Genomic DNA, 6,584 nt, shown 5'->3' on the forward strand with positions numbered 1-6,584 from the left:
GCCCGGACCCCATTAGCCAACACGTCAAGCCACGCGATGCCATGCTACCCACGTCATGACGATCAGTGCGTATGTTTTTCCATTTAATTACATGTATTGGAAACACACTAGACAACACGGCACGCCATCCGACGCTATAACACGCTATGACACGTGTGATGGTCGATTCGTCGGTCCCAGATCACACCGATGTGTGTTACGGCGTGTTGTTCCCCGCTTGCCTCTCTAGTCCCCTTGTTCCAATACGTTTTCTAAATCTAGTGTCCTTTTTTTTTAATTTTACATTCCACAAGATTATGTAAATACTCAAATTGTTCTCTGTTCATACAAAAGTACATATGGTACAGATTAGGATCTGCCTAGAGTTCTTTAATTAGCGTATGAAAGGCACCATATTTATTGCGTTTTTTGTTTATTTTGTGTACCCAAAATCTTCTTTTTTTTTGCACTTTCTAATATTTCTAATACAACAGCAGCACCTATACACTTCACTAAAAATTCTTCGTCACTGGAAGAACTGCTTGAATCAAACACTGTTACTTTTTTAACGGTTATTTTCGAATGCAATAGAAAACAAAAATGTTTTTTGAGTGTTCAATCAGTAAGAATACAAATTCTATTATTAATTTTAAAATTCAATAATCAAAAATTAAGGAAAGAAGGTTAATGTAGATTGTGAAGTTAAGGTATTATGATTGTAATCTAATATCGGTATGGGTATCGATACTTCTAGTATTTTCGTATCCCTACTGACAACTTTTTTAACTCTAATAAAAATATCAGGCGTGTTAACACGTGTTATCTAATGTGTACACCCATTCCCACGTCGCAACACGTGGGATAGCGTGGCATCGCGTGGCATCACGTCGGGTGTTGGCTAATAGGGTCCCGGCTTGAGAAGATGGTTACGCAAGGCGTCTTCTTTCATGAGCTTTTCTGTGACTGAAAAGCCCCTATACGTGATGATATCTCTCTTCCACACTCCGGACACTCATATCTCATTACTTTGTTGCCTCTTTACTTTTTGGTTGTCTTTGTTAACTTAGTTTACAGTAATTCTCCATTGCGTTTTATTATGCGCTGCTTCCTCCTTTTGGTTCTGCATACATATCCTCTTTAAGTTTTCATGGAAAATATCCTTCTGTCTTTTGAGTTGTCCACCCGGTTTCCTCTTACCCTCTACAAGCTCATCGTAAAGAAGAGATTTTGCGGTTTTCTTGCATCCTGCATACGTGGCCAGCCCATCTTAAGCGGGATTTGGTAATCATGACTTCAGCGCTTTCGCAGCAAGCGTTTTCAAGAACTGATACGTTTGAGACGTTGTGGTACCATTTGATTTTTTACAGTTGTCTAAGGTGTCTCTGTTGCATCTTGTTAAATGCGTTCGTGTGCCCCAAAAGAATGTGTATTATGTGTATTCAAAACAATAATGTTTTCACACCCACTATTTAGCCTAGTTATGATAACATCTTAAGCCTGGGCGCATATTTTACAGAAAAAACAAAACAGTTTTAAAAAATGTCTATACCTATGAGGCGAATTTATCTCTCCAAAAAAAATCGTTTATGGGTATTTCGCCACTGCACTGCAAGAAAATCTACAAAATAAAATAGTTATTTTTTGTAAACACTTCTGAGTTAAACCTAAACGGACACTGCTTGTCAGAAGTTATGTTTACAGTTATACAAATTTGCCTAACAAAGAAAAAATGCTTAACGTTTCGGAAAGTTTATCTCTTTCCATCGTCGGAAGCAAAAAAAATACAAAAAATAAAGAAAAAAACTATTTAAAATATTTAAATTCAAACTATTATGAGAACACTTTAGTTTTTTTAAAGCAGATTAGTAGTGGGAACTATCGAATGAATACTATCGAAACATTCGATAGTTGCAATTCATTCGAATAATTCGATAGCTAGTAAGAAAACATTCGTCGAAAACTATTCGAATAAAAATATCGAATAGATGCGTCATCTGCCTTGAAATATATTAATTCGGCAGCAAAAACCATTCATTTATAAAATTCATTCATTTGTAAAATTCATTTATTCGTCAGGATCGATTATAATAAAATATAAACTGGATTTTAGTTGTCGCCCGGCGACGTAGGTTTCTTTCCTAGAAACCCGACAGCGGTCGGCGGTCGGTGGCAATGGTATGAAAAAAGCCGGCATCTTTGATTTTGAGTCAGATAAAGATAAGGACACATTATTTTTTTTTATTGAGGTGCTAGTATTTACACAGAAAATACATTACGAACGGCGCTGTTGCCGTATATTCGTATTAGTTGGTATTAGCGAAGAATATTATTCTTTGGTATTATAGTTAGTTAGGGATAGTATGACTATATATTTTGCATTTTTTTTTATTAATATTCTGTTGTTACACTGCAATAATACTTTTTATTTTGGATGTAGGAAAATGATTTTTAATGTTTTTAAGCAAAACAGGTTTAATAAATAATAATAACAGTAATAATTTGATATACCTATTAACACCAAAATTTAAAATCATTTAATATAAACATTTTTTTAAGTAGTAGCAAAATATAAACAACAAATTAGAAGTCAAAATTATTTATATTAGATCCTATTTAAAAATAATATAGTCTTTAATTTTTTTGTGGCAACGTTGGTTTATTAAATAATAATAATTACAGAACTAATTTGTTATATTAACAACAAATTTTAAAATCATGAAATATAAACATTTATTAATTTTCTAAGCATGCAGTGTAATAGAAGAAAAATATAAATAAAAAATTAGGAATCAAAATTATATAATATGTATATTACTTTTTATTACTTTGTATTAGTATTTAAAAATAATATTTGCTTTTACTGGCATTTACTTTAAAAAATAAATGAAATATTTCTTCGCAAAAATCTACATGTAAGAGAATTAACATAAACAAAATACAAATATCGTTAACTTTTTTTAAATTGGCACGTGTAAAACTTTAATCAATCAATTTAATTTTCTCATCCCAAAATTTGAGTTTGATAATCATTTACTTAACCGCATTACCACATTACTTAAATATGATTATTAAGTTCAACTAATTCATATTACTAAAACATCTAAAATACAAATACATATGTATTTTTAAAATTAATTGTAAGTTCACCTCATCTCTCTTAAAAGTTGTTACTTCTCAAAATTTCCCATTAAAAAAATAGACCATATACCGTATAAAATTAAGTAATTGAAAGATCGGAAAATCACACAAATTTTCAGAAAAATTTTAACCACCTGCACACGTACACAATCATCAATTTAAAAAAAAACACTACTACTTTAGTATTTTAAATATTTTAATAAACGCAAAAATAGCACAGTATTTAGAAGGCAAGTTATAAAAATTTGGAAGGACTAATGATGCACTGACGCAGACAAAAATCAAACGAATACTAAATTTCATTTATAAAAAGCATTCGATAGTCGTGGCTTAACGATAATCATTTAGTCGCACGGCGAGGTTGCCACATATGCTTTAGTATACAAATGAATGAATGATTTTATTCGAATGAAACCATTCGATAGTTGAAATCATTCATTCAGTAACCATTCGATAGTCTAATTCATTCGATAGTTCCCATCGCTAAAGCAGATACGTCTACAAGAAACCGTTGACGTTCTGTTAAAATGACATTATATCAAGTTAAACTTCAAAATTAACAATTACTACCTGAAAACAATTATTTAATAAGGTAAAACCAAAAAGCCCCAAACTTTCTGTATGATTATTTTTAAATTTTACGTATGTTATTATGTTATGTTCTTTAAAATCAAACAAGCGATTGCCATACATTACTAACATCTACAGATGCATAAGCAATATATTTATTTTCATTAGATTGTATTAAAAAAGCCTCTTTTATTTTTCTTTTAGAGGCTATAGCTTCTTTCATTATAATTTTGGCGGTATCAAAATCTACTCTGTGCCCTGTGTCCCATGAATGCTGTCAAATCTTAGATTTGTGAAAATCTCCCTTTCTTAAATAATCTTTATGTTTTTAATTCTAACATTTATGGGTCTAGATATTTCACCAATGTAAAATTTATCGCATTCACATGGTATTTGATATATTACATTTTTTTTTGTTGTTCTGTATTCATTGGTTTAGTATGTGATAAAATGGATCTAAGTGTATTTTGTGTTTTGAAAGATGTTCGTATGTTATATTGTTTTTTGAAGAACATGTTTCAAACAGTGTAGTTTAAAATGTTGAAAAAGTAATAAATTAAATATTAATAAATAATTTGATCCCCAAAATTTGTATTAACATAACCGTCTGCCCGTCTGTCCGTCCGAGGGTTCCTTTCGGGTACCTCTATCCACGTGCCGAGTTTGGTTCCAATCGACCCATAATTAAAAAAAATCCTGATGATATCGTCCATTTAGAGGCATCGGTTCGAAACGTCGAGGGCGTCATCCTGTAACCCGTCCCCAATTATGCCGAAATCGACCCACATTTTTGCAGGGTAAGGACTGTGTGCACCGTCGCTCAAATAGTCTACCCACCAAATTTGATCGCGATCGGACGACATCAACTTTTGACGTCTCTTACGTCAAAACTAACAGCCACAGTGACACGTGTCAAGTTGGCCTTGTTCTAATCTATCGACATACCAAGTTTCATTTAAATCGAACGATATTTTTATTTGATACATTGATGACAGGGTTTCATAGTGCACGAAACGTTGTCAAAATATTATGAAAAGATATGGGGCTCTTATATTCCGAATTTTAGCCCCCTAGCTCACATAGGACCCGAGTTACGACGCTCAAAAAAACCATTTAAACTTTTTTCTAAGCCGTAGCCTGTCCTTGTCACTGTTCCTCTCGTGTGTCGTCACGGCCTTTAATTTTTACCCACAGCGCGCGTAAAGAAGTTTCACTTCAAAAATGGAGACCGAGAGGGTCAAAAAGTGACGCCACATGAAACATGTTTTAAAAACTCGTCCAAATGTTGTCAGAAATTTACCCAAAAGTTATGTAAATGCAATCCTTGCATTATGGCATAACCATATTATTTTAACTGACGTTTAAGAAACCGGGATTTCCCGGTTTTGTCGGTACTAGCAAATTTTTTTCAATGATTGTGAGGTTCGTCAATCAGCAAGCAAGAGATGGTTTTCAGAACTGAAACTGATTAAAAATTGAGTTTTAAATGAAAATAATATCAAATTTTTAAGTAATCAGTCATCAGAAAATTAAAATGAACACAAGCAAAGAAAAAAACGATAAAAACATAAGTAACTTAAACTTTACATCAAACAAAACAACCCAACTTAACTAATTTTGAAAAAAAATTGTATAAACATAAAACATTATACTAAATAATAAAATAATATATTTTAACTTCAATAATTGCTAATAAACATTATAGGAACCAGGCCGACTTTTATGAAACCTCGTGGGTGCTCATCAAATATGAGTAAATGTAACAAATTTCCAGATTGTTACATTTGTCGTATTTATTACACTTTTTTACATATGTAACATACATAACAATATTAGAAAAATACCATATCAATTTGTAATTTTTACAATTTTATTGACTATAATTTGAGTTATGCAGAAATAAAACTTTTTACTACAGATAATTTGTGAAATTAATAATTCTACCCATTACAATCGTGTAAGGGCAGGCATTTTTAAAACAACAGACAGATACTGTAACTGTACTAGGATCTGCACCCTAGTTACCATCGAAGATTCAAAGTATTCAGTTTTGAAAACACCAAAAATAAATAATGTTTTATTACAGAGTACGTGCCTATGTTACAAGCTATGAAATTATTAATAGAAAGATTTAAAATAAAAGTTGCTTTTAAGTTCTCGAACGAGGTTAATCATATTCTAGCAGGCTAAAATGATCTAGATGATATATAATATGTAAAACTAATTTTGTGACTTTTAAAAAAGTTACGTATTTATAGAGGTTCCGTAGTGTAGCGGTTATCACGTCTGCTTTACACGCAGAAGGTCCCCGGTTCGATCCCGGGCGGAACCATATTTTTTTGCCATATACACATTTACAAAATTACATTTATAGAAAAATTAGTGTTATACAGGGTTGTTCACCACATACGACACGGAGTATTGTAGCTAAACGATTAGATTTTTACAAATTGTAAGTTTTGGGTTCGTTGCAGGACTATTAGTGCTACAATTTAAAAATATTTTTACAAGATACAGAGTGTCCCAAATAAATAAAAATATCAAAGTTGTATTTTTTTAAATGGAACACCCTGTATATTATTACATTTTTAGTTTCTACGATTAAAATAAAGGTAAATTTGATTAAGGTTTATCACACTTAAACCTGACCGTTTTTGAAATATTTTCAACTTTGTAAAATTGCAGTCAAAATTTTAAAGCTTCATTTCTCCAAGGGTATCAAAGTTTTTAATACTAAATATTTACTGAAGTCTATTTATTGATCAGTTATTGGGTTGCAATAATAATACACTACTTCATACAGAGTGTCTAAAAATTTATTTTAAATTATTTCAAGCTTTAAACGGCAATAACTTGTTTAATTTAAATGGAACGCCCTGTATATTTTAGGAGAATCA

At 31.5% G+C, this 6,584-nt stretch overlaps 1 non-coding gene across 1 annotated transcript; it reads left to right on the forward strand.

Annotated features, from left to right (window-relative positions):
* Positions 1-5,946: 5,946 nt before the first annotated feature.
* On the forward strand, positions 5,947-6,019 carry Trnav-uac. Its single transcript has one exon. It is a non-coding gene; the product is annotated as a tRNA-Val (tRNA).
* Positions 6,020-6,584: the final 565 nt, after the last annotated feature.

The sequence above is a fragment of the Sitophilus oryzae genome, unplaced genomic scaffold (assembly GCF_002938485.1).
Source record: "Sitophilus oryzae breed Bouriz unplaced genomic scaffold, Soryzae_2.0 scaffold_465_pilon_pilon, whole genome shotgun sequence".
NCBI classification, from domain to species: domain Eukaryota; kingdom Metazoa; phylum Arthropoda; class Insecta; order Coleoptera; family Curculionidae; genus Sitophilus; species Sitophilus oryzae.